This window comes from Maylandia zebra, linkage group LG4 (assembly GCF_041146795.1).
Source record: "Maylandia zebra isolate NMK-2024a linkage group LG4, Mzebra_GT3a, whole genome shotgun sequence".
Classification (NCBI taxonomy): Eukaryota; Metazoa; Chordata; class Actinopteri; order Cichliformes; family Cichlidae; genus Maylandia; species Maylandia zebra.
This window is the reverse complement of record NC_135170.1, coordinates 31,064,038-31,090,076: the sequence shown is the minus strand read 5'-3', so window position 1 is coordinate 31,090,076 and position 26,039 is coordinate 31,064,038. Positions and strand designations below refer to the sequence as shown.

Sequence of the window (26,039 nt, the reverse complement as noted above, 5' to 3'; positions counted from 1 at the left end):
CCCTCTCTCTCACACACACACGCACTCTCTCTCTCTCGCTCTCTCTCTCTGTCGTTTTAGTCTCACGTGAGGTCTCACTAGCTGAAAAATATCAAATAATGAAAATGATTCATATTTATTATTAAAGACCGACATGAATGTTTTGCACATTCAGTAATAATCCCCACACACGTCTTTGTTGTTATTGCTATATACCCAAAAGTATGTGGACACATCTGTCTACATTCTTTTGGCCCCACAGTAACACTTTCATGCCACTTTTATCCTGCCTTTGATCTAATATCATCGCGCACGTTACTAAAATTAATGATACTGTATCTTTATATCTTATACGAAAGAGTCACGTGAGAGGTTTGGGGAAACCCTCTTTCTAACACCTGGGCTAAGTCGACCACCGAGTATCAGCCAGTTTACGAGTAATGACAATTACTCGTGAGTGTCTACATATTTATGCTAATGTAGCGTTTGGTTCTTCAATTAATCGTGTTTTTTGTGGTGGAGTAGCTGCTGGTGTGCCAAAGAGTTCGCTGTAGCTTGTGGCATTGTTGAGCTGGATTGCATTATGCTAAAGTGTGTTTCTAATGTTTCTAAAGGTGAAGGAAGGAGGCACGATATTGGAAACAGAAAGAAAGAGCACCACGGATTCCAGTAGTCTCCAAACTTACCTCTAAAATTAGGTCAACAGAAAAACAAGTCCACAAAATCACTGCAGCTATTCCTTCTTTTATATTTAATAGTGGTTTTAGTTTACTACTTTATCTTTTTATTGTCATTATTATTTTGAATGTGTTGTGAATCTTTTGCAAAAAAAAAAAAAAGTATAGTCCTATGATGGACTTCAAGGTGCATTGTCGCCATGCACCACAAGAGGGCGACTCAGCTGAGCCACAGATCAGCAGCAGCTCAGTCTTGTGTGATGATCTTGAGCTTAAGACTGAAAGATGAGGTTTTTCTTCCTCCCACTTCACAGCGAGAAGTGCACTGTGAAAAGGATTGATTTTCACTGAATTCTGGTTTTGTGTGTTGCTGATGCTACGGCACAATTTAGTGCTGTGCGTACTTGAAGAGGAGCCTCCTGAAAGGGGTTTAGACTATAAATGTGTTTTTGATGTCTAGTCCTGAATTTTATCTACCAAGCTGAAAAGTCTCTTTAAATCATGACTCATTTTCTAGTGCAGTATTTGGCAGTTTCACACTTTGACTGCATTTTGAAATAGTGCATTTTGAAACACTTGTTTGGAAACCTGCCAGACACGTTGAGGTTTATTGAAGTTTAGATCACATTAGTCCCATTAAGTGCCATCTGCTTCATCTTTTTTTTTTTTGTCAAGATCATACTAAATTTGGTGAGACCACTCCAAAACCACTAATGCACGTCTAAGGATTGTAATTGTGTTTGATGCCCATTGAGGTACTTAGCCTTTACATTTAAGGAAAACCAGTGTTGATGGATATTGATCCAAGAAAACGTGGCAACGAACCAGTTGGAGTCACCAAAAATTGGACAGCTTTATCTGCTTCAAACCTCTCCCAACCTTTTCTTCTACAATCTCCCTGACACTAGCATTTCTACATTTTTCACACTGATCATCAGCTCAGGGGACACAGAGGCTGATGTCCCTGAAACAGCAGCAGCAGCCACAAGGCGATTCAGTTACACTGTTGAGATCCGAATGCTCTTCGTTATTGATCTCAGGACACATCAATTTTCCCACTTCCTATATCCTCCTTTAAGATCACCCCTGTATCATCTCTATCTAACCCCCTTCTCACGACTTTGACAGCGCTCTTCTCCATCAATACTAGCGTCTTTGATATTGCATTCCTATGATGATCGTGCTTGAGCCAGGATTTACAACCTATAATCACTACAGTGTCAGTAGAGCCACTATAGAAGTGCAAGTAATTACCACGGGTCCTGCCATTCCTGCACATGTTAAATAAATGTTAATAATTAGCTTGTTTCAACCTTGTTGTTGATGCTGTCATCACTGTTCTAACAGTGTAACATAGATGTTCTACAACACGCAGAGGAAACAGCCATAAATAGAAAAATGCCCTCTGAATGTGAACTCTATTAGTGCTGTAACTGATATATGTTTACAAGGCCTTTGGTAGGATACATTCTTTTTGCATGTATCACGTTTCAGTCTTATTGCTGGTCGGCAAAAGGAAACATTATGTCAGCCGGCAAGGTCACAATTATAATATAATCTTGATGAAGAGGGCTTGCTGCATGGTAAAAGGCGTTAGTTGAGGGCAGCAACACTTGACATTCCTGGCAACACAGTGTTATTTATTTATGTATCTAATTGTATGTAATTTATTTATCTCTTCTTCTTTTAGTCAAAACCAGACCAAGGGAAACTTAATTTAACTGCACAATAAGCACAAATTATACTACAGTGAGCATTTAAACATCGCAAATAGCAGTTTAAGACTCCCTTCATCCTCGCACCAAATGACCTATTTACTACAAATTGGAAGAGCAGATAGTATCTGCATCTGGTGATCAAAAATGACTCATCTCAATTTTTGACCATATAATTTTGATGTTTTTGTAACCCAGCTGGAGGCCAAATTAACCATGTTTTATCAAAACAAATCCAGTTATTAAGACAATAATGAGCAAAGTGTATGTCCTTCCTCTTATGCACGTTCATACCTTCCTATTGGTTTTTACCTATGTGAGAAAAACTTTGGCTTGTCGCAACCAGTCTTGATACCTTTTAGAGTATCTTTTAGTGCATTGAGAATTAATGCTGCTTAAATATGTGAGTAGTAGTAAAGTTCATTTGTACTGAAGAGGAAAACTGGACAAAAGCAGAGGGGGGGGGGGAGAGAGAGAGAGAGAGAGAGAGAGATTGTAGGATAGAAAATTTTCAATTTCAGTGGACCCAGCAAGCACCAAGTTACGAGTCAAAGAACAGAATTTTCTGTCTTTCACAGACAAAGGATGTCACTTGGTCTTCAAGTAGTGACTATAAAAACATTCCAATGATGACACTGTGCTCACATATAATCATGAAGTCCACCCACGCTTTACATATTTTCCGTTTTATGCAATTTAAAAGAGTGCAGTGGTTGGGTGTAGTTTTGGCCTCAGCCACAAGAGAGGTGGAGCACTCATCCTGTATTGCTGACACACAAGTGGACAAGCGAAGCTGGTCCTGGACTGTGAACTGTGCTGGAAAGAAACTTTGAGTTAATGAGCAGAAGCTTTATGATGTGCAGTGTGTGCAAATAAAGTCAGGTGTTTGCGTAGCATTGACAAAAGCCACAAACGCATAACCAAGTTTGGGTTTTTTGGACAATTCTTTTCACTGCGAGCTGTGCAAAGTGATTTATTAAGTTAGCTCCTCTCCTAATTGGGTTAGTGATTAATGACTTCCACTACTGAACAGGATGAACCTCATTTTCTCCATCTCGTATTTTCATAGGGTTTCATCTTGTCTGAATCCCTGTGTGAAAGAAAACGGCGGAGTTCGCTGAGCATTACTATAACTGAATGCTGAACAAGACAAAACCGTACCCAACTCTCACTGAAAGCACCAACCGTCACAGTCACACCCTTAACTGTGAATAACTTTTGGCCATTCTACGACTTACAGTTTTTTCTGATTGCTTAAGCACATTTTTTGTAACTATTGGCTAATTTTGCAAAACTCTTCACACAAATAAGAAAACCTGTCACCCAATCATCAAAACATTGTAGTTCTCTTGCAAAAGCAAACACAGCTGAATTAACTCTTCACACCTTTGTAAAAATGGTGTTTCCGTATCAAACAGTACACACAAGCCATCATCTACTAAGCACACAATGCGCCAACTGCACACTGATGGTATGAATACAAAACACATCTGGCTTTTGCTTTCTCTGTGCACAAGGTAGGCTATGTCAGTTTGAGCTCATACTTCTGTCATAGATCCATAAGCATAGAGGGATCCAAACTTCAAGTACATCAAAACAAACACAAGTGTTTATTTCCAAGTATAGGATTATTTGCAATCGCCATAATGACTATATGGGTTACTTGGTCTGCAGTGAACATGCTTCCTCTGCCCCAGCATCTGGTCATCTAGCAATTCTGTAAAGTAACAATTTCAGTATTTTTACATCAATGGTATTGGTGTGTTTCTCATTGGCATATGGCAGTGCTACAAATCTTTGTGCGAAGTGACTGTACTAACCGATTCTCATTTCAAGATGTCCTTATGGTGCTTGCTACAGTGTAGCGGCTCGAGTTAGGCTGGACCCGTTGGCCAGCTACCCTCAGGGTCATTCCACGGTTGATTACATGGTCCACTATTGTAGCTCTGATGTCATCAGCAATTCCATTTCTTACTCTTCCTACCCTTCCTCTCCCCCCTCCTCATCTTCCTCTCCCCCTCCTCATCTTCCTCTCCCCCCTCCTCGTCTTCCTCTTGCTCCTCCTTGTCCTTGTCGTCCTCTTCATCCTACTTCTTCACCTCCACGTCCTCTTCCTCGGCCTCCTCTACTTCTCACTCTTTCTGCTCCCTCCATTGTACTCCGCACACACAGCTTACCTGGATTATAGTGCTTAGGCTGATTGCAAAGTGAACTAATTATCTAAAAAAGTTTTCACATGTGAAAGTGTGCCAGACAGTTGGAAAATTAGTGTTAATGATAGCCATACATGTGTATACTTTTGCTAGGAGTGTGTTGGAAATTTGGTAATTGAGTGTTGTGCAGTGAATTGTGCCTACAGTTTTGCAAAGTGTGTGTTACAAAATTGCAAACTGAGAGCAAAGCAGTTTTTGTGCTTTTAGTTTTGCAAACTCAGTGAGTGGTTTCGCTATAAGTCTGAATAGTTTTAGAGATTGTGCTACAGGAATCACAGTTAGGGTTTAAGCATTCAGACAAAACTGTAAATATTTTGATGCTTGATTATTAAATAGATTAGTTACATAAAAGATTAATTATACAGTTGTCTCGAAGGGCCACTTTTTTTTCCTCCTCTACAGTTAGAAATTTTAACACATATATATATATATATATATATATATATATATATATATATATACAAGAAGGCATCGGTGGGCAAGAGACGAAAACAGGGCGTTGTTGGAATGCTACTACGCAAGTAACCCCGGCGGAAGGGGCTACATGAATAGGATGACGGACCTATGGATTCTTCGATACCCAACATCCACAATGACGGCGAAACAACTAGTAGCTCAGTGTTCCAACATTCGAAAGAAGGGACTGCTCTCACAGCTAGAGATTGACGAGGTACAACACAAATGCTACGGCAAGGAGGAGTCAGGACGCCAGGTCAGGGGGGAGATATCATCACCCCCACCCGAAATTGGGTACATAGCCCCAAGTGCGATAGGAGAAGGATCGTTGAGTGCGAGAGGAACTGACCTGAAAAATAGGATAATGGCCAAGCTTGAAACCTGGATACCCCATAGCCGGTTACCAAGATTACGTGAAGTACCCTCAGAAGGTCTGCTAGATGATGTTAATGCAGCACTACGGACAATACCTACAACCACGATTACCGACACTAACAAGCTGATCTACAATACGGCAGCAGTGATCAGTGAGATGCTTGGCTACAAGTTGAACAGCCACAAGGGGCAGTACCCTCCATGGAGAAGGAGGCTAGAGGGCAAGATCAAAGTAGCACGGAGGGAGGTTAGCCAACTAACGGAGTTGCAGAAAGGTGCGACAAAGAAGGTGCATAAGAAATACAGCAAGCTGTCCATACCTGAGGCCTTGGAAACTGCCAAGCAAAGACTCACAGCCTTGGCCAGCCGCTTGAGGAGGTACACCAGAGAGATAGAAGGCAGGAGAATAAACCAGCTGTTCTCCACAGAACCAGCAAAGGTGTACTCTCAGTGGCAAGGGAACAATAATAAGAGAACAGCACCACCAAGGCTGGAGACAGAGCAATACTGGAAGAGCATATGGGAGAAGGACGCAACCCATAACGGCAATGCTCAGTGGCTAGTGGATCTGAGGGCAGACCACAGCGACCTCCCTGAACAGGGTCCAGTAACCATCACAGTGGCAGATATCCAAGAAAGGGTCTCCAGTATGAAGAGTTGGACAGCACCAGGGCCCGACATGGTTCACGCCTACTGGCTAAAGAAGCTGACTGCACTCCACGAGCGTCTGGCAGCACAAATGAACCAGCTGCTAGTTAACGAGAGACACCCGGAATGGCTAACCGAAGGTCGGACGGTCCTGATCCCCAAGGACCCCAAGAAGGGACCGGTCCCCTCCAACTACCGACCAATAACCTGCCTCAGTACTACATGGAAGCTCCTGTCAGGCATCATATCGGCTAAGATGAACAGGCACATGGGTCAATACATGAGTGGGACACAGAAAGGAATTGGCAAGAATACCAGAGGCGCAAAACACCAGCTACTGGTAGACAGAACAGTCAGCCGAGACTGCAAGACCAGACTGACCAACCTGTGCACTGCCTGGATTGATTACAAGAAGGCCTATGACTCAATGCCCCACAGCTGGATACTGGAATGCCTAGAATTGTACAAGATCAATGGGACCCTAAGAGCCTTCATCAGGAACTCAATGGGGATGTGGCGTACAACACTAGAGGCCAACTCCAAGCCCATAGCACAAGTCACCATCAAGTGCGGGATCTACCAAGGAGATGCTCTGTCCCCACTGCTGTTCTGCATAGGCCTGAACCCCCTCAGTGAGATCATTAACAAGACTGGCTACGGATACCGACTACGGAACGGAGCAGTTGTCAGCCACCTCCTGTACATGGATGACATCAAGCTGTATGCCAAGAGTGAACGAGACATCGATTCACTGATCCACACTACCAGGCTATACAGCAATGACATTGGAATGTCGTTCGGACTGGAGAAGTGTAGTCGGATGGTAACAAAGAGAGGGAAGGTAGTCAGAACTGAGGGAATGAACTACCAGAAGGCAACATTGCAGACATAGAGGACAGTTACAAGTACCTGGGGATCCCGCAGGCAAATGGGAACCATGAAGAGGCCGCTAGAAAGGCTGCAACCACCAAGTACCTGCAGAGGGTCAGGCAAGTCCTGAGGAGTCAGCTGAATGGTAAGAACAAGATCCGGGCCATCAACACGTACGCCCTGCCCGTGATCAGGTACCCTGCTGGGGTAATAGGCTGGCCAAAGGAGGAGATAGAAGCCACTGACATAAAGACAAGAAAGCTCCTTACCATGCATGGAGGGTTTCACCCCAAGTCCCGCACCCTGAGGCTGTACGCTAAGCGGAAGGAAGGGGGCCGGGGACTGGTGAGTGTCAGCACCACAGTCCAGGATGAGACAACGAACATCCAAGAATACATTGGGAAGATGGCCCCAACTGACCGAGTTCTCAGTGAATACCTCAGGCAGCAGAAACCCAAGAAAGAGGAGGGAGACGAGGAACCATCATGGAAGGACAGGCCCCTGCACGGTATGTACCACCGGCAGATAGAGGAGGTGGCTGATATCCAGAAATCCTACCAGTGGCTGGACAAAGCTGGACTGAAAGACAGCACAGAGGCACTAATCATGGCAGCACAAGAACAAGCTCTGAGTACAAGATCCATAGAGGCTGGGGTCTATCACACCAGGCAAGACCCCAGGTGCAGGCTGTGTAAAGATGCCCCAGAGACAATCCAGCACATAACAGCAGGGTGCAAGATGCTAGCAGGCAAGGCATACATGGAACGCCATAACCAAGTGGCCGGCATAGTGTACAGGAACATCTGTGCCGAGTATAACCTGGAAGTCCCGAGGTCAAAATGGGAGATGCCCCCAAGGGTGGTGGAGAATGACCGAGCTAAGATCCTGTGGGACTTCCAGATACAGACGGACAAAATGGTGGTGGCTAACCAACCGGACATAGTGGTGGTAGACAAACAGAAGAAGACGGCCGTAGTGATCGATGTAGCGGTTCCAAATGACAGCAATATCAGGAAGAAGGAACACGAGAAGCTGGAGAAATACCAAGGGCTCAGAGAAGAGCTCGAGAGGATGTGGAGGGTGAAGGTAACGGTGGTCCCCGTGGTAATCGGAGCACTAGGTGCGGTGACTCCCAAGCTAGGCGAGTGGCTCCAGCAGATCCCGGGAATAACATCGGAGATCTCTGTCCAGAAGAGCGCAGTCCTGGGAACAGCTAAGATACTGCGCAGGACCCTCAAGCTCCCAGGCCTCTGGTAGAGGACCCGAGCTTGAAGGATAAACCGCCCGCAGGGGCGTGCTGGGTGTTTTTTATATATATATATATATATATTAGGGGTGCAACGATATTCGTATCGATATTGAACCGTTCGATACAGTGCTTTCGGTTCGGTACGCATATGTATCGAACAATACAACATTTGTAATTTATTTTATCAATTTTCCTTCTGACGATGCTGTCTGTGTTGAGCGCTCAGTGAATCTGTGTTCGACTACTCCGCCTAGGCTGCACTGTCGAGCGCAGATCCACTGAGCGCTCAACACAGACAGCATAGTCAGAAGGAAGAGCGCAGGGCACCTCCCCCACCCTCATTCAGATCTGGCGTTTGGAATTATTTTGGTTTTCATGTGACGTATGACCCTGAAGGTAAGCGAGTCATGGACTAAGGTAAAAGAGTATGTTGGATGTGCCATGCAATGCTCAATTACATTGGTGTGAACTAGTGTGCTAGCGCAGTTAGCTCGTTAACGTGTTGGCCGTCTAGCCCCATGCACAGAGCGATCGGCGGTAGCTCGTTAACGGAGATTTGCCGTGTTGTGGCGTTAAGGTCATTTCAACGAGATTAACCTGAAAGCACTAGTGGGAACACAACGAATATGACTGCACATTTACGCCGACATCATCCTAGTGCAAAGACAAGTGGAAGCAGACAAAAAAAAGCAAGCATGCTACTAACTTTAGCCGAGTCATTTAGACAGCTGTTAGCACATGATTCTCCTTATGCTGCTGAGAATATAGCCCAGAAGAAGCGGATAGTATAGCTTTTATTTTGGAAAGAGCCATTTCTCTGTAATAAACTCTCTTTTCCAAAGATGAGTGATTCCTCAATCAGATACAGGGCTTGCAATATCGCTAGCCCGACGTCCCGGAGCTAGCGATTTTTTTCAGTCGGGCTACCAAAATCTATCTCTTCCCTGCCCGTCGGGCTATTGTAGGAAAAATATATGTCAATGCTTTTGCATTCTTTCAGAAATGTAGCTGGGTAATTATGTCATTGGCATCGGTGAGCCACTGTCAATATGTGACATATTGAAGTCGCGTTTGAATTTGCGCTTGTTTTTTTGCTTTCACTTTGCAATCCTGCGAACTGTGTATAGAGAGCGACAGCACTGATCTGTGAGTGATGATAATTTGTGCACCAATTCCTCTGACATCGTCTTATTAATGTTAGCTTACTATGCAAACATGACAAGTGAAATCTCCCGCAGCAAGCTTAAACATGTGAGAGGTTGATCGCGCAGAGAATCGCTGAGCTTATGTGAGTGAGTGTGTAAAAGCATTTCAGTTCTGCTGAGCCAAATAAGACAGGTCAGGGTGAAGAAGTGACAGCCAAAGAAAAGCTTACCACAAAACGGAGAAGTTATGACAAATCAGACTATAAGGCAAAAAGAAAGTGCAGCTTTATGGTTTCATGGACAAAATAATTTCTGTGGCTGCAATATGACGAGCTAAATAACCAGGGCTGCACATAAGTGGTCCGCAGGTGCGCATTCGCTGTCAAAATAAAAAACACGCACAAGGGTTAGGGTTAAATTTAAAAACTGTACTTTTGAGTTAAAATATATATTTATAATTTTAATAAATGACAAATTAAAAAGGCATGAACATTTTTTTGTATCGAAAAAATATCGAACCGTGACACCAAAGTATCGAACCGAACCGAACCGTGAATTTTGTGTATCGTTGCACCCCTAATATATATATATATATATATATACAGAGAGACAGAGAGAGAGAGAGAGAGAGACAGCAGAAAAAGAGAGAGAGAGAGCGAGTTTTGAGATGTGAGAGATTTGTGACGTTTAGCATGTTTGGGGTGTGTAGTTAATGTGTTTTCTTGTGTCGTTAGTGTGTAGAGTTGTGGATAGTTTTGTGTTGTGTGTCAGAACAATGAGGCGACTGCTGTCTCCAGGTAGAAACAGGAGTTATACACCTGCTGTCAGACCTGCAGGTATCAGGCTGTGATGTTCTCCTTTATAGTGGACAGAAATTATTTTTTTGGAGTGGCACAAATAATTTGTGTGGCATCTTATTGAATGCAGAACAACTGATTGTTCTGTAAATAGTTTGAAATGGTTATTAAAAAAATCAAGGTAAAAGGTAAATGGCTGCAAATAACTTTGTTGTTTGCCAAACTTGTGCATAGGATTTTAAAATTGACAAGTTATATTTGCATTTAAAGTTATGAAATATGATTCATTAAACATGTTTGTGGTTGTTACAGTAAAAAAAAAATACTTTTTCTACTCTGATTTTATGTTTTTTTGTCTGATTTTTTTTTCAAAGTAACTTGCCCAACACTGCTCATGACTGAGGGTCCTCGTCTATGTGGACAGGGTTTTTCAAAGAGCCAATGCTATTGTGCACAGTGTCCGCAGGACAAGGGACTTCTCCCAGGAGAATAGCATCAGTCTTTTGGACCATCCTGCATGTTCCCCTGATCTAAATCCAATTGAGAACCATTGGGGAAAGATGGCAAGGAAAGTTTACAAAAATGGGCAACAGTTCCAGACAATAGATGCCCTTCGAGGCATGCCAAGCATGCCACAACAAATTTTTGAAGTGATCAACAATAAGGGTGGAACTACTCATTACTGAGTTCATGTTTGGACCTTTGATTTCTCTTTTGGGGGGGTTTACGGGGGGTTTTGGAGGTGTGGTCCTAAACTTTTGATCAGCTGTAAAACAGCCTCTTTCAGTTTAAGCATTGTTTTCAATAAATTGCATGCTCACAGAAATATTTTGTCTCACTCCCATTTCTTCTTGTTGCATGTTGAATCTCGACTTAGAACCTTGTTAAGATCCAACCATGCAAAATATGATTTTTGCCATTTTTCAAGTGGTCTTAAACTTTTGATTGGGACTGTATATGTGGATTGACTTTCTTTTCCAAGAAATGAGATTTGTTGGCAATTTTGTGCCCTAGATGCTACTGTTTGGTCTTCACCCAATCATAGAAAAATACATCTGTGGGTGTAATCACCATTTTTGTACACTTGTAGCCACAGTGGCTAACCTTTATTTATAAATGTATTCTTAAACAATCCCCTTTTATTTTTGAAATGATCTCCAATGATGAAATGGTCTCAGATTCACTCAGTCTTGTTTTTTCCTATATACTTACTCTCTGCATTCATTCACTGAAGCAGCGTGTAGGGACGGTACCTTGCTCAGGGGTTTGAGCTTTCCCCTCCCAAAACAGCTTGTGGCCCGTACGGGGATCGAACCCACAACCTTGGCGTTATTAGCACCACGCTCTAACCAACTGAGCTAACTGGCCTACCTTGTGTACCACCTCTCTGCCGGATATTGATATGTGCTTAACTTATTCTATTTAAATGTGAACATAATGGAAATGGGGTTTTTTTGCCTTCCATGAATAGAATAAAAAATATTCACATATTCAATACTTGCCTTTTGTTCACAACCTGACTGCAGAAATGTGGGGAAAGCAGTGTTAAGGTTAATATTGCTTTGTCAAAAACATGGCATAAGATCTGAAAGAACGATGTAAACTGAGGGAATGGATTTGATTTCTTGGATACTGGTGTGGATATAAAATACAGATGTTGTGGTGTTTAGACAAAGATAAGTCTAGTCGAGACAAGAGCCTCTCCTGTTGAGTCTAAAGACGGGATGACCCCTGTGTGATGTTTAACCACACTGATTTCTTATCTGTTTGCCGTTGAGGTGACACATTGTGCCTGATGTAACAGTTGGAGGCCCACTGTATACAGTTATGTCTCAGCATGCATTGGGAAACATGCCGGGGGAGCCATACGGAGTCGGGAGAGTGGACGCCACATGTTTTTAACTGGCTGCCAAGTAGGGGATAGTACATCACCTGTGACTGGTTACAGATCTAAAAACAAGAATTATAGATGAGATTCAACACAGAGGAGGAGGTGCTTTCACCCTTCACAAATCGTTTGCAAATATAAAACCACAAAAAGTACACGTTGAAGACTGGAGCTGAGCCAGAGCTGGAAGAGAGCATACACTTTCCTCCTGACAGGCTGTCTTTAGGCTGTCATATAGATGGTGTGTGTGTGTGTGTGTGTGTGTGTGTGTGTGTGTGTGTGTGTGTGTGTGTGTGTGTATTTCTTTCTCCCTAGTTAACTTAATATCAAAGGTTCAAAGCAAAGAATAAAAACGGATCCTTTAGCGTTTAACGCACCATGCTGTGGTATTATTTCATGAAATAGAGAGGTTTTCTTACAAAAGTGTTCCCATATTTCAAATATATTTATGTAAAACAGATACTGTAAATTTCAACTGGATATTTCATCTCAGAATTTGTGGTCTGTTACAAGCAGAAATAAATCTTTTAAATATAAGGGTTCTTCTTCCCAGTAGCTTAGTAAAAAGGCAGTATGCCCATGTCGCTTCTGAGGTTTTACACATCAAGTAACAACCATAACACCCTCACTCCTTCCATAGGAATTATTAGGGTAAGTAGCAGCCAGCTGTTTATAATCAAACGCAATTAATTAACTGATAATGAGCAAGTGAGACCACTTCTATAAAAGTGGACGTTTTCACAGTTTGCTGGTCTGGAGCATTCAGATGTTTCTTAATACAATGGCAAAGTGGAGGGACATTAACGATTGTAGGGTTGTAACATAATTTCCAACCAATTTAAAGTCTATTATTCTGCAGTAAGAAAGATTATTCACAAGTGGAAAACGTTCAAGACAGCTGCCAATCTTTGCAGGAGTGCACGCCCCAAAAAATTCACCCCAAGGTCAGACTGAGTCAATCTTCAGAGAAACTGCAAACATCCAAGAGCTACATCTTGGGCTCTACGGGCCTTTGTGAGGATGTCAAAGTTTACCACGGTACAATTAAAAAAAGACTGAACATGGGTGTCTTGTTTGTAAGGGTCTCTCTGAACAAATCACAAGACTTTTGGACAGTGTCCTTTAGTCCAAAGTGGAGATTTTTGGCCATAATACTCGGCACCAAATTTAGTGAGAGCCAAACAAAGCATATCAGCTCAAACAGCTCATACCAATTGTCAAGCATGGGGATAGAGGGGTGCTGATTTGGGCTTATTTTGCAGACACAGGACTCGGGCACATTGCAGACATTGATCACGAACTCCTCTGTATACTAAAATATCCTAGAGCCAAATGTGAGGCCACCTGTCCAACAGCTAAAGCTTGGCTTAAGTAATGCAACAGAACCGTGACCCAAAGCACAGCAGCAAATCTCCAACAGAATGGCTGAAACAGAAAAGAATCAACCTTTTGCAATGACTCAGTCAAAGTCCAGACCTCAACCTGATTGAAATGCTGTGCCAGAACCTTAAGAGACCTGTGCATAAGCAAATGCCCTGAAAAACTTATTATGTCCTGATATTTAAAACCTTCAAACTGACAGAGGGTGTAATTTTTTTTTTGCTGTGACTGTATGTATTTTGAAAAAAACAAAACAACAGCAGTACCAGATCTTGCACTCATTTACAGGCTGTTTTATGCATTTTAAGACACATGGCTGATGTTTTTAACAGTTCTTTTTCCCTCTGAGCAGTGCTAAGTGATTTACTTAGGCATACATTTTCTCCTCTTCTAATTACAGTGAGTGTGTGATTAATGACTTCAGCTGCATTTTTATCCACAGAGCACGATGAATCCTATTTTCTCCTGTTGCTTCCTTTTTGTCTGAGTGTATGTTTGTGAAAGAAACTGTCCCCCTGGGAAATGTGCTTCAGTGACTCATGTTTACAGTGCATTTTTACAAAGCCAGATTTTTCTTTCTCATCTCAAGGCCAATTCATTGGAAACACACCAGTGTTGCCCAAAATCAAAGCAGAGAGTCAAAATTCAAGACTTTTCATCTTAGAGTTTCCTGCTCATCTGTCATGCTTGGACGTTCAAAGCCGTGTTTTCAGCCATATACATTCCATAGTGAAGGAACAGGAAAGATGACCTGCTGCCAGCGACTCACACAGGATGCCAAGTTGGAGGCAGAAATGAAAAGAAAGCTGAACTTGATTTAGCAGCAAACAAGTTTACAATAAATTAGACAAATTCCTGAACAGTTTCCAAGGAACACATAAAAATAAAGCAGGACGTAAAGGCTCATTAACAAAGTAGCTCCTGATTAACTTGTTGATGATTAAGTGTTAAATTGCACAAAGACAAATTACAAAACACTCTGAACAAGTATCAGCTGCAAATCTGAGCTAATCTTTTGTTCTCATAATGACTTATGCATATGAATGTAGTTGTGCATCCAACTAATTAGCCATGCAAGAGTTGGTATAAATGGACTGGCATAAAGTTTCATACAGGCATTGACTCGACAGTTCACCCTTCAGGATGAACTGTTGATCCCTTAACTTTTGATCTACAGCCAAAATGGCACTATGTGTAATTTGTACATGCTGGATTTGCGACCTGCAGATCATGTGAAGAGTTACATGTGAAATGTGAGCTTGTTTTGTCACCTGTGAATGGGGCAGAATAGGGCAAACAATGAAACGGATGGATTTAGCCCAAGCCAACCTTTTTATGATCACCCAAGTAGCTTTGTGCCTAAATGCAACCAAACAAAACATAAACTGTGGATAACAGAAAACCTGAAAAGCAACAACACATAAAGCTTTTCATATTAGAGAGGTTTCTGTATTGTAAGCCATGGGACAACATATCTCATAGCATATTTTCAGATAATACCTCTAAGAAAGAATTTATATTGTGCACAGGTCTGATTATAGAACCAGCCACATGACAAGTTAGAAAGGTAGCGAGAGAAGGTCAAAACCTTGCTTTTCCCTCACTTCCACACAGCTGTACAATCACACCATGAAGTGGGTGTAAATGTCAGATTGTAGTATACAGAAGGTTGCAGAAATGGTCAGATCCCCTAATGAGAGATTTGGAAGGTGCATGGTGAGGGCCGGGTTATGTCTTTTATTTTTATTTTTTTAATCTATTTTAGCATTACAGTGTAACCCTGCTGTTTTTGTCCTGTGTCATAAATTGATAATAAAAAACACAAAAGTCTTCCTCATCCATTGCATGTGTGGACATTAAGACCGTGTCCTTTTTTCTAACTTTATACAATAAAACTGGTGTTGCAGGCCTGGTCTGCCTCATTAAAAAATCTCTTCTAATGAGAAACAGTATAGATCAATGTTTATGTGTTTTCTAAAGAATTGCTTTATTAGAAGTTTTTCTTTTTAAACCAGAATACTAATGTGGAAAAGATTGCATGGTGTATTTACCCCAAATACAACTGCACCCCAGGTCTCCAGAGGTTAACCCTTTTTCTGCGTGTGATAAGATGGTGTTCTGACGTGAGCAAAACAAGGGAAATGTATTGCCTGAACCAAAACAGAAGGAAATCCGGTGGTTACTGGATAAGCACTGTTCAATAAATCATCAGCATTAATTAGTTAGAATGAGTGACTACAACTTTTTGGCTGGATGTTGCTATTTTTAACATTTCCCAGAAAAAGTGCCCCGATGGTGCCCTCATTCTTATAAGTCTGATTCACATGTGCTGGATGACCATATCTTGCCAGAAAGCCTCTATTTCGTGACAGAGTGGATGGATTTCCAGGCAGCCGGAGGATGCCGCAGAGGTGTAGTAAAACATCTGAGTGAGTGTCATATTGCTTCTGAGATGGTTCACCATATTTACAGTGACCCAACACACACTCGGCCACCAAATACCAGTCGTTTCATACTTGATAAACCTCACCGAGACGAACTGTACGGAGAATAGTGTTATTGAGCAGGTGCGACGTTCCCGGGCGGTCGTATAAAACGTGGCCTGTCTGTGCCCTCTGTCTTGACATGGCTGGTGGTCGGGTTGTGTTCACATTCAGATTCACCTGCAGATCCCCTGCTGTCATCGCGTGGGGAGGCAGTAGCATGAAAGTACAAAGTTGTAAAACATGTGACCCCTAAGTACAAATGGTCCCAGTGTAACAGGAACCAGACGCTGCGAGCGCAGGATCACAGGCTCAGAAAACGAACACATCCGTGCAAAGACGGCCATCTTAACGCGTCATTTCCTCTCATTTAGTATGAATTTTTTAATCTTCGAGCCCTAGCAGTACAGTGGTGCAGTGTTTGCCTCACAGAGGGTCCTGGGTTTTAATCTGCTGACCAGTTGGGACCTGTGACAGACTAGAAAGCTCTTCTGGGTGTACAGTGCCTCTTGCCTCATGACAGCTGGGATAGGCTTCAGCCCAACTGTGACCCTGACTTGAAAAAGTGAAATTAAATGTATGGAAGGATGTATAGTTAGGAGCTATGTACCTATAGCCATACTCTTTTCATACCCAGTGGCATTACTAATTAACCTAAATGTATAGTCACCCAGTTGTTTTGTCTCTTTTAATTAAAAACCATCTCTTGCTGTCTTTTTAAATCTGCCCTGCATTAATAAATGTGGCATAAATATTCAAACTAAGCTTACATAATTCAAAACATTTATTTCATTTTTAACATTTAATATCTTTACTGTCTTACAATAAAGATAGACTTTAAAAAAATCACAAATACAATCATTTTCTTTCATTAAATTTTTAGCCTGCATTCGTGTTTTTCTGGAAACTAGGTTGCATACTGAATATTTGCCCTTCTTCACCAATAATTCACTGTAATATCTAGAATGACGATTTTGTGTTTAGGGCTTTAACCACTGTAAAACTTGACTGCGAGAAAAAGAAGAGTGAGATGAATTTAGCCATGGATAAGAGGGGTAATGCTATTTTATTATACTCATCTCCTGCCTTTTATTACTCCACATGGGTACTTAAAATTTAATTGTCATGTTTTATTGTTTATGAGATGCTGCTTTGATCATTTTGCTAGTCCTGAAAATGACATGAAAGTCTAGTTTTCTTAAACACTTTTGAATGGCTCGTATTAGCACTTGTCACTCTCTCAATCTTTCACTTCCCTCGTAGGAAGTGAAAGATTGTCTCAGATAAGATCTTTCTCTGATCCACTGTAAAAGGAGTAGTAGTTCTTATCTGGCTGCTTTTCTCAATTGCTTCATGGTGACGCTTCAGCTAACCACTATTATCCTCCAAATGGATGAGCTGTTTCACTCAAGGTGATGGTGATGGAATATTGATGGCATTATTAAACCTGCTCTGCACCTTGAGATTGCATCGAGCACCGCCGTACGTAAGACTGCCGTTTCTTCTGAATCGAACAGAAATGTTATTATCATGGTGCACAAATTGATGTCTATGAATAAGGGAGGATGATGTCCTTTTTGTGTGCCTTTATGTGCAACCTGGGATCATAAAGGCCACCGATGGTCTTCTGATTTCTTAAGCATCTGGGAGAAAGTTGACGTCATATGAAATGAGACAGAAGCGGTCGAGAAATCTGAAAAAGAAAATCTGAAAAGAAGTGCTAGGAGCAAAGCGAAGGATAGATGTGTTAGCAAAAAGGGATTAGTTGACTGAGAGCAATCCAAGGACGTGCATTGACAGCAGGGCACCAAAAAGAGACTAATGTGATTAGCTGGGTGGAAGATATTGAATAGCAATAATACAAAACCTGATCCTCTTCCTCTACCTTCCTCCAATCCTTTACATCTAGAATGTGATCTTCCACAGCAGCTCAATACTATGAAAAAATATTGAGTAACGAAAGTTTTAATTACTTAATCCGTTTTTGTGCACGCGGATCTGGGTGTGCATTTTGTTTTTACGTCCTAATATGATTCAACCACTGCATGCAAGAACAGCAGCAAGGCTGATAGAGGCGTTTGTGTTTCTCTGCTTGTGTGTGTTAGGTGTGTGGTAGCCTTGCATTTCAGCCCCATCATGCTTTCTGTTTCACTGGCAGTGATCAAAGGCCTTGTGTTCTCAAGTCGTCTTCCTTCAAACGGCATACATGGCTGGTTGCTAATGTGCTGGAAATCCTCGGCACAGAGACAAAATAAACTCGTGTGTGCATGTGTGTGTGTGTGTGTGCGCGTGCATGCATGTGCGTCTGTAATGTATATGTCCATTTGTCATAATTCACAGCTCTGAACATTAAATCTGTATTCATTGGCGTGGTTTTCTTTCCTGTCCCTGTTTTTTCCATTATTTCATTTCCCTGTATCCCTCTTTTCACATTACACATTACAATAACCTCCTCACTTTCCTATATGTTTTTTTGTTATTCAAGCCATACACCTCAGGCTTTCTCCACTCAGCCAACCTTTTTATTGCCTAAAAAAAAGACCAATGGCTGAACTGTCAAATAGCTGCACATGATTAAATACTGTTTAAAACCAGACTAAATTCATGGATCCTGCCATTTATAAAATAACCCCTATTAATGTGTTCATGTGTCACAGCAAATAAGCACATCAGTATATTTGTGCTCTTGATAAATGGTTTCTAAAAAATGTTTCTTGTGACGCCCAAAATGATGTAAATATGATGTAACTTATTATGACTCACAACCACACGCAGTCTGGATAGCTGCAGGCCAGGCTACACAAAACCAACCACAGCAGTTATTCTGAATGAAATACTTCCACATGGTTTCTTTCCAAGACCATAAAGAAAAGATTAAAGATCAGAAATCAACATCCAGTAAAAAATGATTGTTTTCACTCATGAAATCTGAAAAATATCAGGAGAATCTGGTCAAGAGGCTTTTCACAGCATGGACACAATGTGCTTCAGACACATTGTCACTAATGAAAACTGCAGTGGAGAAAAGAAACTACACCCTCTTCTAGGTTTTACATATCAGGATTTTTTTTTAATCTTCTGTTAATTACCAAGTAAATACAACGGAATATGACATATTACACCGTGGTATTATTTATCTAACAAAAACCAAGCCCAAATGCTGAAGCTGTGGAGGGAAGACTAAGTGCTACTAGGAATTAAAAGGATACGTAGCAGCTAGGTACTAATAATCACATACACTTGATTAGTTGATTATCAGCAAGTGTGAATACCTCTGTATTCAGGTGTGTGTTAACACACTGCTAACGAAGAAACAATTCAGTATTGTCTTCCTCATCAATCTGGGAAGGGTTATAAGGCCACGTCCAAACAATTTGAAGTCAATTCTGGAGTCAAAAGTAAATAAACTGAATCAGTGTTGTAAAGAAAAGTGGACTAAAACTTCTCCATAAACATGAGAGAGATGGATAAACTCATACTGAGAATAATTTCCTCGACTTATTGCTGCAAAAGGAGGTTCTGCAAACTTTTGAATCATGGGGTTTCTTTAGCTGTTTACCCACCACTTTTGCATTTTGCCTTAGTTGTTGCTATATAAAAAATAATCTACATGTGTTAACAAGAGGGTGCTACCATCATGTCTTTGAAAGTAAAAATGAGCCTAAAATAGGTTAAAGTTGAGATTCATAATTTAAAGCTGTGACTTGCACACCGTTTCTTGAAGTAGCAAGACAAAGAGAAAGATGTAGCTTATGGTTAGGTAAGCTTAAGCTAAATTGAATTTACACTACATGGTCTCCGCTCACTGCATTGGTGCCAGCCTCTTCCTGTATGTACATCCTTTTAGGCATGATGTACTTTGAGCTAAATTGCATTAACATGATCACGATGATAACAGTAATGTTCTGGTGTTTGATGGGTAATGTTTACATTTTCAGCATCTTGAGTTGCTGATACTTAAAGATGAGAGTGATGGGAATGGCACTGGTTAACATTTGGGTATAAATTAAAGAATTTGGGTAAACTGAAATTTTGACCCGGTGATGGCATCAGAAGAAAAAGTAAAATGATCACCCAAGTGTTATTAGAGTTCACAGTTCATGGATAGTTACAGCAGTGTGTTTTATCTGTGTTTTGTCTGTCAACTGTGAGTGTCTGTACAAAGTTTCATGGTAAATTACCATATCATCCAGTGGAGTCTCCAAGTTAAAAAACACTGGCCCAAAGACACACATGATGCTCAAAAGCTATTAAATAAAAAACGTTTTCATATGTATTTGGACTCCAAACTGCATTTCTATAGGAGTCAAGCTCCAGTGTTACACTGCAATCCTGCACACAGATAGTGGTTAAGTTATAAGAGATCCATGATATATATCTTATTTAAGTGCTACTGACATGTTCCAATAATAAAGTGCTGGGGAAGCATTTTGCCTGGCCAGAGTAGGAAGATAATGTCTAAAGGTGAAATCCACTTCAGGGTCAGACCACAAACCCAGTATGCCACCGCTGATTGATTTACGGGGAGCTATTCTCTCATTTCACTCTCCGTAATAGGTCCTCTAATAGTCACTTGCAAAGCAGTTCTAAATTTTTAACATACAATTGTGTTACTTTATTGGTCTCCAGTCACGGGGTTAATGATTTAACGAGTGAGACTTTGTGAGAAACAGACACAAATTCAAAATGGAATGGGAATTTACTCAACTGGCGTGCAGTTATTTTCCTTAATTGTTTCCTGAACTTTGCCCTTGAGGTTTTCCCTGACCCGGCATATCCTGATGGGGCAAAATGACAGACATGAATTTAGGAAGATGGAATGGGGAGGCCTGGGTGTGAGTGTGTAAATGCAGCTGTTCTGGTCTGGGCCAGGTGGCAGCAAAGCCAAAAGTACCTCATTTACTTCTGACACAAACTCCTCCATCATCTCCATGTTTGAAGCCTGGATATATTCATAGTACTCCTGAATATTTTTAGTGAAATTCCCACAAGCTAAATGACATTTTAAAGAGGACTTAATGAGCACAGGGGTTCCCACATTAATGTCCTGTGTTTCATTGGTTAAACTAGTTTTGAAACAGCTGAAGACTTTTGAGAAATGTTGCCCTGTGTCTGCAACAAAAACAAAGACAGTATTTGATTATCATGCATCCCTTTATTCTCCATCCCAAGTCAACCCAATACTCCTCTCACTGCCTCTGTCACAACATTTTCATCAAAGCTCTTAGCTTCTAAAGCATCCTGTATCAGGAAAGCAGTAAACAGTGATGCTATTTTAATGCATCATTGATTTTGACCAGAAGTATAACAGAATTACAACTAAAGGAGTGCTGTAAGTTAAAAATATGAATGTTATTTAGTATTTTTTTTCTGCCTTTAAAAAACATTAAATTTTATATTTTGGCATTAAAATATCAATTACAGAGCTTGCATGTACTGGGGTATTAATGTTGTTATTATCGTGTTAATTTAGGGCAGGTCAATTGGGTGTTGGTCTATTAAATTTGTTAAGCTCTGTAATGAGAAAAAATAAAGAGGACAGTATTTATTTCCCTTATATATTCTACATGTATTGAGGATTCAGAGCCATGACACTACTTAGAATACGTATAGAGCAAACTGCATATTTAGATATAATAGTTCCTAGAGGTTTGATATGAAAGAGTTGTGCAGTTGAGAGTTGAAGCCCTGTCAGACAAATCTAAAAACAGAGAATTTAAACTTTATCTATCCAACTTAATCAAGCACAGTGTCAAATGGACTATCCAAAGTCCAGTGTCTGTAGATGTTCTGAATGGTCATTCTTGAAGATGGTGTTATCATCCAATTCCATAACCCTGTCCATGAAAAACAGAAATCGTACCTTTAAGTTTGGTTGATCTTGCCTTCAAGGTCATTTCTGTGAGCTGCACTGCTTCCAGCACAGCTGCTATTATTTTTAGATGGTTCTACAAAAGTCACATTCTGACCGCATGTGCTGCTCTGATATGTACTGGATTTCTTCCAGTGGTAATGCCCTACAGTGGCCCTGAGAGGCCAAACGGACTGCAACTTAAGAAAACACCAGCAATAAGAAAAACACTGCAAAAGCACACAAAACACAACGGAAATAGTTAAAAACGGAAATAGGAAAAAAACGATTTCCAAAAGTGCAAGGGAAGTGTTTCTGGGGAGACAATAACCCGACGGACCAGTTGGAGGAACCAAAACATGCTAGGTAAGTGTGTTTTAATCTCATTATTCATATAATACTGATGACGGATTTTTAGGCAAATAGTTAGGCTAACACACTTAACTCTCATCTTTTCTTTATTCACAAAACCGATAGACCCTTCACTTCTTTTAAGGGTCTCCTAGTGCGATTAAGTTATTGCAACTGGTCCGTCAGGTTATTGTCTCCCTAGAAACACTTCCCTTGTGCTTTTGGAAATCAGTTTTTTCCTATTTCTGTTTTCGTTTTTTCTATTTTTGTTTGCTTTTGCAGCGTTTTTCTTATTGCTGGTGTTTTCTTAAGTTGCAGTCCGTTTGGCCTCTCAGGGCCACCGTAGAATGCTATTCGAATTTCATTTTGGTAAAGAGAGAGAAGTTGAACAGACAAAAATGAAATAGTGTGTGTGGTCAGCTATTGCATGGTGTGGTCTAAAACCTCAGTGCATTGTAATTTAGGCAACACTGACAAAGCAAAAGTTTGGGTCATTTATGCAGCAGAAAGGTCTTCTTCACACACCTCAGCACATTACAACTCCACGTTGACAGTCTGACCCCAGTGAGCAGATTTACAATGTGTAACCCTGTGACTGTTAGGAAGGGGGAAAAAAAGACGTTTTCCTGGCCACGCTCCTGACAGCAGGTGCTTTGGTCAGCCTTGGAGACTAATGGCTCTTTCACTGAAGACTTCTGTTTGATCTCTTGGTGGTAGCTCTCATGACAAGTGATGATCCACAACACGAAGATCCCCACAGACAGAGCCGGCAGTGTTTCTGCTTCATGGCACAAATTGCAAATGCACACCTGAAAGTGGTCACAAAAGACTCTTTACTACAGACACTTGATGCATGTGTATGACCATGCTGTTTATGCTTCCTTATGCCCAGGTTACTTTGACCTAAATTCTGATTCCAGGCACGATAATGCTACAGTCACACGAGGGGAAATGGGGGTTTGAGACCACACCAGAATTACTGCAATAAACAGTAAATTTGCAGTCTTGTTTGTCTTTGGAATAGTTGCTTTGAAGATTGGGACCAGGTTCAACTGCAGTACTGCTGAGAATAATGGGAATGTCATTTGTTTTGTCAGATTAGATTAACAATTTCACTTGATTCTGCCATTGCAGAAAAAGTAAAATGTTTCACGTTTACCAACAACAGGAACTCACTAACAAACAGGTAACATCACAGTGGCTACACCAGTCTTTTATACACAGTCTAGGATTTCTTGGTACTACAGTCAAAAGTTATAAAATCTTTCCGTTAAAAATTCCCAAAAGATTGGTGGCAAATGAAATCAATCACGAAAACGTGGATAGAATGTGCTTTCCCTCACAGCAAGTTCCACTCCACCATCTGGCCTTTCTGTGTTGAGTTTGCATCCTCTCTCTGGCTCCATCCAACAGTCCAAAAGAGTTAGTGGGTTAAGTCTATGCGCGGCCATAGGTGTTAATGTGTTAATGGTTGTCTGTCTCTCTGTGTTACTCTTGCAACAGATTGGCCATCTGTCCACAGTGTACCCTGCTTCTCGCCCTGTGGTAGCAGGGATACTCTAGCCTGATAAGGATAGGTGGTAGAGAACAGATGGATGGAATGTGGATTCACAGAAAGTTACTACTGCAAGTCTATGACTGTGCTGTGCTAGAAATCATGAGTCACAACCATTGCTGGTTAACACTAAAATCTAACATTAGCCAAAGTATTTTTTTAAATTGCCGTGAACAGCCCCAAAAGAAAAAAACCCATAATTTAGTGGCATAACTGTGGAATTTAAAGAGAAAAAACAAAAAGAGAAAGTTACTATTTAAAATAATCCCTTAAATACCCTGTATGTCTCTGTGGAAAAGCCTTTGTTAATCACAGCCTTGATAGAATTAAGTGTCATCCTGTCGGATTAATGCTAAACTCACCATTTAGCTGTAGCACGCACAAACATGACCTGGCCTAATAGCAGCTGTTTCTGTGCTGTACTAGCTATGTAAGCCTAAAGCACTTGTGAGATCATCATGCAGACTTTCTTTAAAAAGGTAGAAAGTTTCAGTACTCCCGCTGAGGTGCACTGGTGGACACTGCGTCATGTCCCAGACATTACCCCCAGGGGAAGTCAGTGTATCAGAGCATGAAAAGAAGTGGAGGACGCATGATTTCTTTACTCCAGGTCTAAATCATTCCTCTCTTCCTTCTTCTCTAGACCCGTTCCCAGCATCTACCCTGCCGTCCCTCTGCCCGGCTTTCTCTCTCCACCTGGAAAAATAGCAGGCAGTGAAACGTGACACGGGGCAGCGGCTGGGGGGGGGGGGGGGGGGGGGGGGGGGGGTCATGCCGGTCGCTGTGCTGTCCCACTAATGGAGATGGATGTGGGCTCAGAATTGTCTCCTGAACAGCCTCCACAACGAAGAGAGAGAGGGGGGGGATCCATTTCTACTGCACTTCCTCCTGGGCTACAGAACTCCCTTAATGAGAGGGGAGGGCTGAACACTCACGACTTGATTTGAGAGAAGGAAGGGGAGACCATGAGATGGAGACCTGCAGAGAGAATGGGACGGCTGAGAGAAAAGACATGTGGAGAGATAGAAAAGGCTGAGAGAAAATGGGCAGCGGGAGAATAAAGTAGAGGAATGACATGTTGACAACAGAGGAAGATAGATGATAAGACAGGAGGGAGAGAGGATTGAAGGACTAATGATATAAAGGTATAATGCAAAGAGAGAAAATGGCAAGATGAAGACTGACAGAGATAAATAGACCATGATTGCCGACAAATCACTTCTTTGCTATTATGCCTCCCGTAACTCCATCCTCGAAAAGTCTCCATCCCTGTCCTGGGTCCCTACATTTAGATTTCTTTGTCTTTTTTCATAGCTATCATAATAAGTACAAGTTTGAGTGCAGAGCTGAGGCTGGCAGAGGAAAATCCATAACAAAATAAAATTGTGGATGATAGGAGAGTGAGTGATGCTGCAATCGGAGAACAAGCCCAGTAACAAGCACTGAAAAAACTTAATACACAGGAGTTCCACAACAATTGTGTGTCTTTATGCACAAAAATCTTTAGGTGAGTAAACGGCCATGACCATACACACAACTGTGCAGGTCATAGTGTGTTTAAAACCTTGCATCCAGAGGTTAATACCTGTCATCTTCCTGGAGACCAACATATATTCTGCATTGTCTCTCAAATCAATCTTTTTTCTCAAATGCAGTCATGATAAATATTCTGTAGTCTGGACCCCGTTGCTACACTGAATGCTCTGCATATGCCGACCATCCGTGGATCCATCAGGCATGAGAGCAACTCATAAGAGGTGTGCATGTGCCAAAAGTTCAAACAGACCTGTCTTCTCTTTTTCTTTTTTTTCACATAAGGTGTGTGCAGTCCTAATACAGAAAGTGTGCTGCAGGTGTAACCACTAAAGAGATACATTTTGCCCCACATTCAGCATAGCCACTGTGATATAAGGCTTGTTTTTCCCAGTATATATGTGCCACTTATACCCTGTTCTCAGTAGCCAGTTTCACTGATTACAGAGTTGGAGCATCTGTTGCCAAATCATGGATGCACAGCTTCAGTCCATTTTAGCCTGGAGGCCAGCTGATAATTCCACTGCTTTCATCGTGACTGAGGTATCTCAATAACTGAAGACATTTTCCATCCCCAAAGGATGAATCCCAAATTCTTTGCTGATCCTGTAATTCTTCTTCTAGGGCCGCACTGGGGTCAGCATGTGCGGTTAGTGTGAAATGCCTCAAAAGTTATTGGATACTATCCCGTCCTGTAATTGAATTTGAACTTTGGTCCACATGATCACATCCCTACATATGGCTTATCATCTAGTTTCACATTCAAGTCAAAATGTTGGTTTGTTTCGACACTTTGCTAATTCATGATCAAATAGCAGCAAAACTAGGGCTCTTCCCACCAGCCTTAGGTTACTAATATGAACTCACAGACTAG

The 26,039-nt window shown here is 41.4% G+C and overlaps 1 non-coding gene across 1 annotated transcript; it reads right to left on the bottom strand.

The window, feature by feature from the left end:
- Positions 1-11,418: 11,418 nt before the first annotated feature.
- Positions 11,419-11,492, bottom strand: trnai-aau (transfer RNA isoleucine (anticodon AAU)). The gene has a single exon. It is a non-coding gene; the product is annotated as a tRNA-Ile (tRNA).
- Positions 11,493-26,039: the final 14,547 nt, after the last annotated feature.